The sequence below is a fragment of the Saccopteryx bilineata genome, chromosome 2, assembly GCF_036850765.1.
Source record: "Saccopteryx bilineata isolate mSacBil1 chromosome 2, mSacBil1_pri_phased_curated, whole genome shotgun sequence".
Taxonomy (NCBI): domain Eukaryota; kingdom Metazoa; phylum Chordata; class Mammalia; order Chiroptera; family Emballonuridae; genus Saccopteryx; species Saccopteryx bilineata.
Window position 1 is genome coordinate 140,651,592 of NC_089491.1, and position 13,840 is coordinate 140,665,431.

General features: G+C 43.5%; 1 protein-coding gene and 2 pseudogenes across 1 annotated transcript in view; 1 reads left to right on the plus strand and 2 right to left on the minus strand.

The window, feature by feature from the left end:
• Nucleotides 1-13,840, plus strand: part of FGD4 (FYVE, RhoGEF and PH domain containing 4) — a 283,378-nt gene that overhangs the window by 31,106 nt on the left and 238,432 nt on the right. The gene's annotated exons all lie outside the window — the stretch shown is intronic.
• On the minus strand, nucleotides 2,997-4,612 carry LOC136323728 (proteasome maturation protein pseudogene; annotated as a pseudogene).
• Nucleotides 8,783-10,012, minus strand: LOC136323729 (large ribosomal subunit protein uL4-like; annotated as a pseudogene).

The window sequence follows — 13,840 nt, forward strand, 5'->3', positions numbered from 1 at the left end:
GCCACCTCCAGGTCCTGCACGGCTCTCTGCAGCCCCACATTCAGCACGTTGAATAGATGAACCGAGGGCAGTAAAGATACCATAAACACATGATGCATGAATAGTCACTTTCATGGAAGTGCAAGGTTGACATGTGTGTCCTCCGAGAACTAGACCTAGCTTAGGAACAGTGTGCCCCCACCCTACCCATAGGTTGGCATTGTGGACATCACCAGTGGACACCTGGGAACACAGCCCATTTCTACAGGACAGGCACTGGCAATGGTGAGTGCAGGCCAAAGTTTGTCCGTGGAGCCCACAGAGAAGGGTGTTTCCACCGGCGAGGCAGAGTGAGCGTTTGCAGGCTTTCACCAGAACAAGAGTGCAGGTCCCGGTGTGACTTCCTTCGCTCTCCTGTTTTCTCCTCCAGTTAAGTTCACACTGCTTCCCAAACAGAACATCAGCTATCATCTTCAGGTCCAAAAGACTTTTTCTCCAACTCTGAGAAATGGGGTCTTGTCCGGAAGTAGCAGACCAGCTCATAGCTGTGGACATGTGCCTCCTCCACACTGGGTTTCTTTGCTGCGCAGCTGAGCCCTGACCACATTCCGTGTGTAGACGGCGACAGGCTTGTGCATCATACACAGCACGTGCTTCCAGTGGGGGGGTGTGTGTGTGTGGAACAGCCCCCTGCTCGGCACCAGCTGTGGCTCATTCATCTCCAGGTCTGAAAGCAGACACTGAGCCAGGCGGTAAAGCTATGCAGAGTGCCAGCTCTCTTGGTATCAAAGCTCAGCTGACTTTTCATTGTCTCCACACCAACAACCTGCACTGTTTTGATGTCAGGCTGCAATGCGGTGCACAATTCAGAGAAACAGTCTTCTGGCTTTACAATATAGTTATACTTGGGCTTCAAGAAACCTCCCTATTTGATAAAGATTTGAGAGTTCTGAGGTTGAACGCATAGGCGTTGTCCCAGAAGAGAACCTCACATACCAGGACCCGAGGTGCAGTGTGGCCGTGATCGGCCAGATGACCTGTCCTCCTTCAGCTACATGTCCTGGGTGTACATGGTGGAGTCAGTCATCAACTCAAACTGCCCTGTGGTCCCAGTGGGGCCTGTGCATGACCTGATCTCCACTCCACCCCTTACAATTCCTGAACAGCCTCTGGTTGCCTAAACATGAAAAATCCTGGGGGCACAAAGCACCTAGACCCAATTTCTAAACCCCCACCCCACCCATGGCTTTTCATTGACCTATTTATTTAGTTTCCTGTGGTCTGGAACAGATCCTTACCTTAGTCTTTCCTTAACTTTCATGATTTTGGCACTTCTAAAGATGAGAGGCCAGCTATTGTAGGATGGCCTTCCGTTTGTGTTTGTCTCAGCTTTCCTCATGACTAGATTCGGATTAGGCATCTTCAACAGGTATATCACAAAACATATGCTGTGTTAGTCTAATTGCATCTTCTCCACCCTGAGATGACTCACGGTTTGTCTTGATCCCATTCCTGATGATGCTGTTCACTTCGATCCCTTGGCTAAGGTGGTGCCTGCCAGCCTTGTCTACTGTAACATTTCTTTCTTTGTCATTGAAAGGTAGTTTGTTGGGAAGTATTTTGAGATTTTTAAATCTCATTTTTCATTAAATTTATTCATTTATAGCAGTGTGTACTCATCATTTCCTAATAAATGTGTTACCTTTTGACAAATTCCTGTAATTCTTCTTTTAAATTGACATCTGTTGATTGCTTTGTTAATTTTCACTTTAAAGGCAAGACTAAAATAAAAAACTCTGAACTTAGACTTTTGAACCTGAAAGAACCAAATAATAGCTATATTTTAAAAGTAGCTTCCATAAAGCAAATATTATTCTTATGAGTACACGTGGAATATACTGAAACAAGGTGAAATATCTGATTTTGTACTTAATTTGAAGTGTTTCCACTGAAATCAATGAGATGTTTACTCTGAAAGAGGCTACTGTGGAGACTGTAGACTCAAATACTAACAACGCTTATTCCAAATTTAATGTATGGAATACCTAAATAATAGGTTAAATTGAAAACCTGTTGTCAGTTTTATAATACAGTGATGCCTCGGTTTTTGTTGATAATCGGTTCAAAACCAATCAGCGAAATCCAAAACCAACGAGAGCCAAAGCAATTATTTCCATATGAATCAATGTAAATCTAATTACTGACAACTGATGAAAACTGAAGTCAACAAAAACCAAGACATTACTGTATTTATTAGCAACAATTTTTTTTTAAGTGGGAGGATGAGAGATAGACAGACATCCACATGCACCTCCACCCAGATCCACCCAGCAACCCCATCTGGGGCTGATACTCGAATAAGCTGAGCTGTTTTTAGCACCTAAGGCTGATCTGAGACATCCTCAGTGCCCAGGGCAGACACAATCAAGCCACTTTCTGCAGGAGGGGAAGATGGAGAAAGCAGCATATGGTCACTTTTCCTCTGTGCCCTGACCAGGAATCAAACCTGGGACTTTTATACGCTGGGCCCATGCTCCATCCATGGAGTCAACTGGCCAGGGCCATTGGCAACAATTTTTCCAAGATATAAAGGGCTATTATTTTCATATAAATCAGGAGTTTTCAAACCATCTCTAGTGCCTTCTTCTGCCACATGGTCATAAACCAAAGACCTAGATAATTTTAAATAATTAGATACTTATTAGATGACAGTTTTCATGGGTCAGTACTTTTAATATTGATTACATAAAATTACAGTAAAATGATGACTGTAAACAAGATGTAGTCCCTCTTTTAATGATCAGCACATTGTATTACAATAAATCAAGTTAATTTTTTTATAGACTATTTTTATTTATATATTTTTTAATTCTTAAAGACTTTATTCATTTCTTTTAGAGAGGAGAGAAAGAGAGAGAGAGAAAATGGGGGGGCAGGAAGCATCAACTCCCATATGTGCCTTGACCAGGCAAGCCCAGGGTTTTGAACTAGCGACCTCAGCATTCCAGGTTGACGCTTTATCCAGGCCTCAATAAATCAAGTTTATAATCCACCATTAGGTGTGGCTCCCCATTTAGTTCACTCTGGGATGGCTCATTGAGAATCTCTTCAACTCCAGTAGTCTCATCATTACCCCTCAAATACTCGAGTAAAAGGTTTGAGCTTGGAAGCACCTGTTGCACTGCCTTGAATTCCATTTGCAATTTTGGTGGAGCAAGCAGACTCTGGATGTTTCACAGCATGGATAAATTAATTTTATTTTGGTTGAGCTGGAAATTATTTTCTGATAATTCAAGAGGATGACTGGGCACAAGTTTATTTTTCACACTAGAAAAACTTTTTCAAAGAAGATCATGGCTTTTAAAAGCTCCACTTGCTGAAAGCTCAGTAACTAGAACGCTGCCCCTCCGCTGAGATCCAGGTCCTCTGGTGTCGTCTTAGCTCGCTCTGCAAACAGCCTCGCCGCCCCAGAACCGTCCGCCAGCTCGCTCTGCAAACAGCCTCGCGGCCCCAGAACCGTCTGCCAGCGCGCCACTAGCTTTGTTGCCCCCAGAGTTCTTTGAGCAGCACTTCTGGCTGGCACAAGAGGGCCTGGGGTCACCTTGTTCTTTCCTGCCCCAGTTCTGGAATCAGCCACTTCTCCAAGGAGCCTGGGTTCTTTTTAATGGAGAATGACAGTTAGATATCAAGACCTGGCCTAACCTGTGGTGGTGCAGTGGATAAAAGCTTCAACCTGAAATTCTGAGGTCGCCGGTTCGAAACCCTGGGCTTGCCCTGTCAAAGGCACATATGGGAGTTGATGCTTCCTGCTCCTCCTCTGCTCCCCCCCCCCCTTCCACCCCTCTAAAATGAATAAATAAAAATCTAAAAAAAAAAAGATATCAAGACCTGGGTGCTGGATATAACCATAGCTATCAGGGTGTTCCTGTTCCCACATCTTCTCAGCGAGGGAATATATGCACTTATATGCATATATATATACATAGTATACACACTTCGTCTATCTAAATATTATGAGTCATTCGTACAGATATAGCCAGTCCTAATCTGACTCCATAGCATTCATTCCAGTCTTTGCCCTTATTTTTTTTATTTTTTTACAGAGACAGAGAGAGAGTCAGAGAGAGGGATAGATAGCAACAGACAGACAGGAACTGAGAGAGATGAGAAGCATCATCAAATCATCAGTTTTTCGTTGAGGCACCTTAGTTATTCATTGATTGCTTTCTCATATGTGCCTTGACCGGGGAGCTACAGCAGACCAAGTAACCCCTTGCTTAAGCCAGTGACCTTGGGTCCAAGCTGGTGAGCTTTTTTGCTCAAACCAGATGAGCCCACGCTCAAGTTGGCAACCTTGGGGTCTCGAACCCGGGTCCTCAGCATCCCAGTTCGATGCTCTATCCACTGTGCCACCGCCTGGTCAGGCTTTGCCCTTCTTATATATCGATATTTGCAACTTCCTTTCCTGAAAGTGAGAAACCAGGTCCTTATTATCCTTAATATAATGTTTGTTTATTTGGTCAATCTTGATGTCCATAACTAGTCTCCCATTGCTGCTGCCCACCTCTTCCACTGTGCAGGTGTGCTCACATCACATGGGCTCTGATACCTGCTTGGCCAGGTTAACCCACATGTGGACATCTTCCCGACTCAGGTTGAGCTTGGTTCTTTTGTAGTTTTATGTGTGCCAAGGATGAAAAACTAGTTTCCTTCCCTTGTACTTTGGGTAAAGGGATAACGGAAATCTTTCCTATCCTCTCATAATACTAAACTGCCTTTTTTTTTTTCTTTTCTCTTTTCTTACAGTGACAGAGAGAGAGTCAGAGAGAGGGATAGATAGGAACAGACATACAGGAACCAAGAGAGATGAGAAGCATCAATCATCAGTTTTTCCTGCAACACCTTAGTTATTCATTGATTGCTTTCTCATCTGTGCCTTGACCATGGGCCTTCAGCAGACTGAGTGACCCCTTGCTCAAGCCAGTGACCTTGGGTCCAAGCTAGTGAGCTTTGCTCAAACCAGATGAGCCCATGCTCAAGCTGGCGACCTCGGGGTCTCGAACCTGGGTCCTCCGCATCCCAGTCCGACGCTCTATCCACTGCGCCACCACCCGATGAGGTTAAACTGCTTATTTTTTATTAGAGGTTTGTTTGTTTTTTTATCTAATTAGGTATCTTTTTGTCTGTTTTGTCCTCATCTTTGGTAGCAATGAATATATTTACATGTGCATGTTTTGATGCTTGTATCAATACTCGAATATATCATTAGTGGACAGCTTATAGTATGTTACATAAATGTGATATATATGACATATTTTAAGCATAAGTAGTAAAGTCAAATGTTTATATAGCATCATAAGATGCAAAGATGCTAGAACTGGCTTAAAAATTCCACATTTCATTAAAAAAATTTTTTTAATTAATTTTTAGAGAGAGGAGTGAGAGAGAGAAAGAGAAGAAGCAGGAAGCATCAGCTCATAGCAGTTGCTTTCTGTACATGCCTTGACTGGGCAAGCCAGGGTTTTGAACCAGAGACCTCAGCATTCCAGGTCAATGTTTTATCCACTGTGCCACCACAGCTCAGGCAAAAAAAAAAAAAAAAAAAAAAAAATCCACATTTCTACCTATTATTCTCATTACCACAGATTGCAGTATAAATTAGAATATTGCACACATTTAATTTTCTGATTTTAAAAGTACATAGAAACATTATCATTGTTTTAGTTTCTTTCAGTATTTATGTTACTCCTTAGAAGGATGTCTTTTTTTTTCTTTTATATATGCATGAGGAGAAAGTTACTGATTCACATCATGCTGATGTAAAAATAACAATAACAGGGTTTCTTACCTTCCTGAACTACGTTTCTTTGAATATCCTTCACAAATAAGCCAGTGGGTTGGAAAATCGCATTTCCTGGACGTTCTTTCTTAAGGGCATTTACGTGTTTTGGAGGAAGCTGTGTAAATGTGGGCACTCAGAACAGTTGCTGCCTGATCCCCAAAGTTCTAATTGATTAAAAAGCATGCTGACTTTAAAGTTCTGTTAATATTTTTTCTTCTTTAGATTTTCTATTCTTAAGTTTGTCCTGATATAATACTTCTGAGAAACTATTCTATTCTGTTGTTTCTTTTCAGTGATTTGTGGAGCAGTTTTATAGGAAACGGTTTTATAGCTGTCCTTGTGGTACAGGGAACTTCTTGTGGAATTCTGGATCTTGATAAGCACTAGATAATACTCACAGCTCGTTTTGTTATGAATCTAGAGGTCACTGTTGCACCCATGGCTGGACAGATAACATTTTATCCAAAAGCAAGTAAATGCATTCAGTTGTCTAAGAATGGAATTGTGGTGAATCAAAAGTGGGCAACTGCTGAAGAAGTTACCAGTACAAATGTAGGTGTATCAGCTTGGGAGGTACAGTCACACCACAAATAATACAGCTGGCTGGACTGACTACATTTACTAGTTTTTTGAAGTTGGGATCCTGAAACAAAAAGTAGGGAGCTTCAAGTGATCACATGGTGGGTGAATAATTTCACTTGAGCATTCCCTTTGCATTCTAGTCCATTGTTGATCTATGAAACCACTATATTTTTCTTTTTTTTGAGAGAGAGAGAGACAGGACGGGGGTGGGGGGGAGGAGAGTGATGAGAAACATCAATTTGTAGTTACTACTTTAGTTTTAGTGGGGGGTTTTGGTATGTGTATGATACACACACAGAGAGAGGTAGGGACATACAGACAGAAAGGGAGAGAGAGCAGAAGAATCAACTGCAGTTCCTTAGTTGTTCATTGATTGATTTCTCATATGTGCCTTGACCCATGGGGCTACAGCAGACCGAGTGACCCCTTGCTCAAGCCAGCAACCTTGGGCTTCAAGCCAGTGATCTTGGGCTTCAAGCCAGAGACCTTTGGGCTCAAGCCAGCAACCATGAGGTCATGTCTATGATGATCCTATGCCCAAGCCAGCGACCCTGTGCTCAAGCTGGTGAGCCTGTACTCGAGTGGCATGAGCCCATGCTCAAGCCAGCGACCTTGGGGTTTCGAACCTGGGTCCTCTGTGTCCCAGGCCGATGCTCTATCTACTGTGCCACCACCTGGTCAGGCTGTGTTTTTTTAATATTTTAATTTAATTTAATTTTAATTGTTTCTCATATGTCTGGGGCCTTAGCCCAGCCAGTGACCCCTTGCTCAAGTCAGTGACCTTAGGCTTCAGGCCTGTGATCTTGGGCTCAAGCCAGAGACCTTAAGCTTCTAGCCAGCAACCTAGGCTCTAGCCAGTGACCTTGAGATCATGTTGATGATCTCAAGCTGACAAGCCCTTGCTCAAGCCAGTGACCCTGTGCTCAAGCTGATAGAGCCCATACTCTAGCCAGCAACCCTGAGGACCCTCAGTGTTCCGGACCACCACTTTATCCACTTCACTACAAATGGTCAGGTGGATCTTAATAGCTGAAAGTGTTTGTGGGGTTTTTTTTGTTTTTTTGTGAGACAGAGAGAGGGACAGATAGGGACAGACAGACAGAAAGGGAGAGAGATGAGAAGCATCAATTCTTCGTTGTGGCTCCTTAGTTGTTCATTGATTGCTTTCTCATATCTGCCTTGACTGAGGGGCTATAGCAAAGTGAGTGACCCCTTGTTCAAGCTAACGACCTTGGGCTCAGGCCAGTGACCATGGGGTCATGTCTATGATCCCACGCTCTAGCCAGAGACCCCGCGCTCAAGCTGGTGAGCCCGTGCTCAAGCCGGCAACCTTGGGGTTTCGAAACTGGGTCCTCTGTATCCCAGTCCGATGCTCTATCCATGGCTACACTACCTGGTCAGGCTGTTCTAACCATTTTTAAGTGTGCAGTTTAGTGGTATTAAATACAGTCACATTGTATAATCAGAACCATCCATTCCCATAACTCTTTTCATCTTGCAGAACAGAAACTCTGTACTCATTAAACACTAGCTTCCCATTCTCTCCTCCCCCCAGCCCCTGGAACCTCCAGTATATTATGTTTTTTGACTACTCTTAAGTACCTCATATAAGTGGATTCATATAGTATTTGTCCTTTTTTTTTTTTTTTTGCAAAGCAGGGACAGAAAGGGACAGATAGGAAGGGAGAGAGATGAGAAGCACTCAGAGTTGTACCACTTTAGTTGTTCATTGATTGCTTTCTCATAAGTGCCTTGATGGGGTGAGGATGGGGGGGGGGCTCCAGCTGAGCCAGTGACCCCTTGCTCAAACCAGAGGCCTCGGATTCAAGCCAGTGACCTTGGGCTTCAAGCCAGTGATCTTTGGGCCCAAGCCAGTGACCATGGGGTCATATCTATGATATGACATTCAAGCCAGTGATCCCGTGCTCAATCTGGTGACCTAAGGGTTTTGTACCTGGGTCCTCAGCATCCTAGGTCAATGTTCTATCCACTGCACCACGGCCTGGTCAGGCTATATTTGTTAATTTTGACGGGTTTATTTTACGTAATATAATGTCCTCAGGTTTCATCCTTGTGCAATATCGCAGAATTTCCTTCCTTTTTAAAAAAGAAATTATTTAATGATTTGAGAGAGAGAGAGGAAAGGAAGAGAAAGAGACAGACAGGAACATTGATCTGTTCCTGTATATGGCCTGACCAGGTTTTAAAGATTCATTTTATAGAGGGGGGAGAGAGAGAGGGAGAGAGAAAGAGAAGGGATAAGGGAAGAAGAGGAAGAAGCATCAACTCTCACATGTGCCTTGACCAGGCAAGCCCGGGGTTTTGAACTGGTGACCTCAGCATTCCAGGTTGACACTTTATCCACTGCGCCACCACAGGTTAGGCTGTATTGAGCATCTTGTGCATGGGAAGTTTGTACTTACTATTTAGGGTAGCAGCTTTATGCTAAGTGCCATACAGATCATTTAACTGGCAGAGAGCACTTTTAGTCCAAATGCAGAAACAAATGCCTACCAGGAGAAGTTTAAAATGTTCAGTTTGTTTACATTAAACAGTAATTCCAGGGATGTTTATGAAGGCTTTGATGATACTGTTGTCCTTGTTATATATGATGCAGGGTCTCATGCATTGGATAGATCAGGGGTCCCCAAACTACGGCCCGCGGGCCACATGCGGCCCCCTGAGGCCATTTATTCGGCCCCCGCCACACTTCTGGAAGGGGCACCTCTTTCATTGGTGGTCAGTGAGAGGAGCATAGTTCCCATTGAAATACTGGTCAGTTTGTTGATTTAAATTTACTTGTTCTTTAGTTTAAATATTGTATTTGTTCCCGTTTTGTTTTTTTACTTTAAAATAAGATATGTGCAGTGTGCATAGGGATTTGTTCATAGTTTTTTTATAGTCCGACCCTCCAACGGTCTGAGGGACAGTGAACTGGCCCCCTGTGAAAAAAAGTTTGGGGACCCCTGGGATAGATGATGGTTTCTCATTTATTCCTTGCCAGCTCTCATTTGCTGAGAGGGATATAAACTTTTGATATTATTTTAGGTCTTACATTTCTTAAGATGAAAAACAACCTCCTTGGTTTTGGTGTAGCCTTCAACTTGATCTTCAACCACCAAACAAGGTTTAAGGAACTTCCTCAATGAGTGACCTTTACACCAGTGCTGGTGATGCCGAGGCAGCCAGGGCAGAGCAGATAGCATATCGTTTCTGTGTTGAGTTCACTATGCGGTGCTAATGGCTCCAGGTTTTTGTTGGTGCAAACATGTGGTCCCCAGAACACATATTTCCAAAAGCATTCTGGTAAGAACAGTGAGTCCCACCAGCTCACACTTGGGTTATTTGAGCTATAGCTCTGCCAGGACCTTATGACTCAGCATTGGTTTGATGACCTGCCAATTCACTGACCACGTTGGGCTGTCTATTGTTTTTTATTGCAAGTTGGTGTGAACAGAGTTCACGAGATCTGGTCAAATGGGAGCCATGAACACTTCAGGCAAAGTGACATTTTTGCCCGATGATCTCCCCCTTTTCAGAGTACACTGATATTGGAATAGCAACCCATCTAGTCTTGGTGGGAAGAGGAGATGGCTGTGCTCCTCTCATTCCGGCCCCTCCCACAGGAAAGGCTGGTGGTTCTATTTTAAAATTTTGGAGGAAGCACCATACTGTTTTCTGTAGTGACTGTACCATTTCACATTCCCACTAAAAGTATGCAAAGGTTCCAATTTCTGTAGACCCTCACTAACACTTTTATTTTTCTTCTTTATAATAGCCATTTTAATGGTTGTGAGGTAGAATCTCATTGACTTTTTTTTAGGATTGTATTTATTATTTATTTATTTATTTACAAGGACAGGATGAGTCAGAGAGAGGAATAGATAGGGACAGACAGACAGGAAAGGAGAGATGAGAAGCATCAATCATGAGTTTTTCGTTGCAACACCTTAGTTGTTCATTGATCGTTTTCTCATATGTGCCTTGACCAACCGTGGGGCTACAGCAGACCGAGTAACCCCTTGCTTGAGCCAGTGACCTTGGGTCCAAGATGGTGAGCTTTTTCTTGCTCAAGTCAGATGAGCCTGCGCTCAAGCTGGCGACCTTGGGGTCTCAAGCCTGGGTCCTTTTCCGCATCTCAGACCGATACTCTATCGACTGTGCTACCGCCTGGTCAGGCTCATTGACATTTTGATTTACATTTTCTTGATGATTAGTGATGCTCAGCATCTTTTTGTATGCTCATTGGCCATTTTTATATTATCTTTGGAAAAATATTCTAGTCCTTTGCCTGTTTTTGAATAAGGTTATTTGTTTGTTTATAGTTGATATCTTAGGAGTTCTCTATATATTCTGGATATTAATTCTGTATCAGATTTGCAAATATTTTCTTCCATTATGTAGGTTGCATTTTTACTCTTGATAGTGTCTTTTTTTTTTTACATTTAAAAAAAATAATTATTCATTTTAGAGAGGAGGTGGGGAGAGAGAGAGAGCGAGAGCGAGAGCGAGAGAGAGAGAGAGAGAGAGAGAGAACGGAGTGAGGAACAGGAAGCATCAACTCCCATATGTGCCTTGACCAGGCAAGCCCAGGGTTTCGAACTGGCGACCTCAGCATCCCAGGTCGACATTTTATCCAATATGCCACCACAGGTCAGGCTTGATAGTGTTTTTTGATGCATAAGAATTTAAATTTCCACAGAGTTCAATTTGTCTATTTTTCTTTTGTTACCTATACCTTTTGTGTCTTATCCAAGAAATCACTACCAAATCCAATGTTGTGGATGTTTTATCCTTTGTTTTCTTCTAAAAGTTTTATGTCTTTCATTTAGGTTCTTAATTTATTTTGAATTAAGTTCTCCATATGGTGTTAGGTAAAGGTCCAACTTTATTCTTTCACATGTGAATATCCATTTTCTCCAGCACCATTTGTTGAAGAGATTGTCTTTTTCCCACTGAGTTGTTTTGGCACCCTTATTAACATCATTTGGTCATGTACATAAGGGGTAATTTTTTTTTTTTTATAAATAAATTTTTATTTTAATGGGGTGACATCAATAAATCAGGGTACATATATTCAAAGAAAACATTTCCAGGTTATCTTGTCATTTAGTTATGTTGCATACCCATCACCCGAAGAGAGATCGTCCTCCGCCACCCTCCATCCAGTTCTCTCTGTACCCCTCCCCCTCCCCCTCTCCCTCCTTCCCTCCCCCCACCTCCCATAGCCACCACACTCCTGTCCATGCCTCTTAGTCTCGCTTTTATGTCCCACCAATGTATGGAATCCTGCAGTTCCTGTTTTTTTCTGATTCGCTTATTTCACCCCCGCACAATGCTACCAAGACTCCACCATTCCTCTATAAGTGATCCGATGTCACCATTTCTCCTAGCTGAATAATATACCATGGTGTATATGTGCCCCATCTTCTTCATCCAATCCTCTATTTTTTTTTACAGTGATTAAGAGCCTTTAAGCAAACTCTTGGCAAATACAGCAAGAATCCATAAATGAGTAGTGTCCTTAACATGTTCCCCAAGTCCAAGTTGACCCCATCACCATGCCAAATCCCTGAAAAATGCAACCCAACCACAGTTCAGTCTGTTAGGAGCTGTCACAGGGAGCAGGAGTCCAGGAAAGTTCCCCACAGGAAAAGTCCGCATGGCACTGGAATTGTTGTCACCATTCTATACTTTGCAGCTCATGTCCAAGTCCCAATGACCGCTGCTTCTAGCTGGTAATGATTCAGGTAGACTGGAAAAAGCCATTTTCAGCATGCGTGGATATGGAGCTCCTGTTCTCCTCTGCCTGGAGAGTTGAGACCAGGTTGCTTTTTCCTGGAGCTCTGTGACTGTGGCCTGGTAAAGAGAACCTTGGGATACACTAAGTTGGGTGGCAAAGGTAAATTCATAATACAAGTTGGCAAAAGGAGGAAAGAGAGCTCTAAATTAAGAGTAGGTCCCAGCCTGAAATATGAGTGGGGCATTGAGGTAGGAGGGATAAAGGAAACACTATATATTAAGCAAAGCAGCAGAAAATAGGACTATCAACACCCACAACAGAGATCTTTGAGGGAAGAATAAAAAACCTGACTATTCAGGCAAGACATAGTTAAGTGGCCCTTGTGCAAATGAGATCAGTTTACCTGCTTCTTTAAAGAAATACCCTAGGCTCGTCCACAGTGTCGTAGATGGGGCCGACGGCCCTGGGCACCTTCAGCCTTCAGTGGCAAACCCCAGCTTTCTGGGCAAAGTTAGGTCATAGGTGGCTGGAGCAGGGGTGGAAGAGACTGAACCCTCCCTTAGAGGAACGAGGGGGAAGCCCACCTTCCAGTGTCCCTGTTTCCTCACAGCAGAGGCGTGTAAGTCTGGCAGGCTTTAGCTCAATGACCCTCCTTTCCACTATTGAAGCAGGACACAGATGGCATCCTATGAGACCCCTTTGGGGTGTTGGAGCCTTTAAGGGTGTATCCTAAAAGCTGGTAGTTCCCTAAGGGGTAATTTCTAAATTCTATATTCTCCATTGGTCTGTATGGCTGTCTTTATGCCAATTCCATAATGTTTTGATCACTGTAGCTTTGCAGTAAGTTTTAAAATTAGTGTCAGTTTTATTTTTTTTCAAGATAAAAGACATTCAAATTGGAAAAGTAGAAGTAAATTGATTTCTGTTTGCAGATGATATATCTTCTCTGTCTGTGTAAAACTTTAAAAATTCCACACACACAATAAAGAGCTGTTAAAACTCATGAATGAATTCAGCAAAATAGGATGCAAAGACCACACACAGTTGTGTTTCTATACACAAACAGTGAATAAACTTAAAGGGAAATTATATAAACAATCTCATTTACATTAATATCAAAAAGAATAAAATACTTAGGGATTAGCTTTATCAAGAAGGTGATGGCACCCTGGCCGGTTGGCTCAGCAGTAGAGCGTCGGCCTGGTATGCGGGGGACCCGGGTTCGATTCCCGGCCAGGGCACATAGGAGAAGCGCCCATTTGCTTCTCCATCCTCCCCCCTTCCTCTCTGTCTCTCTCTTCCCCTCCCGCAGCCAAGGCTCCATTGGAGCAAAGATGGCCCGGGCGCTGGGGATGGCTCCTTGGCCTCTGTCCCAGGCACTAGAGTGGCTCTGGTCACAGCAGAGCGATGCCCTGCAGGGGCAGAGCATTGCCCCCTGGTGGGCAGAGTGTCGCCCCTGGTGGGCGTGCCGGGTGAATCCCGGGCGGGCGCATGCGGGAGTCTGTCTGACTGTCTCTCCCCGTTTCCAGCTTCAAGAAAGATAAAAAAAAAAAAAAAAAAAAAAAAGAAGGTGATGGCCCTGGCTGGTTGACTCAGCGGTAGAGCATCGGCCTGGCGTGCAGGAGTCCCGGTTTCGATTCCCTGCCAGGGCACACAGGAGAAGCGCCCATCTGCTTCTCCACCCCTCCCCCTCT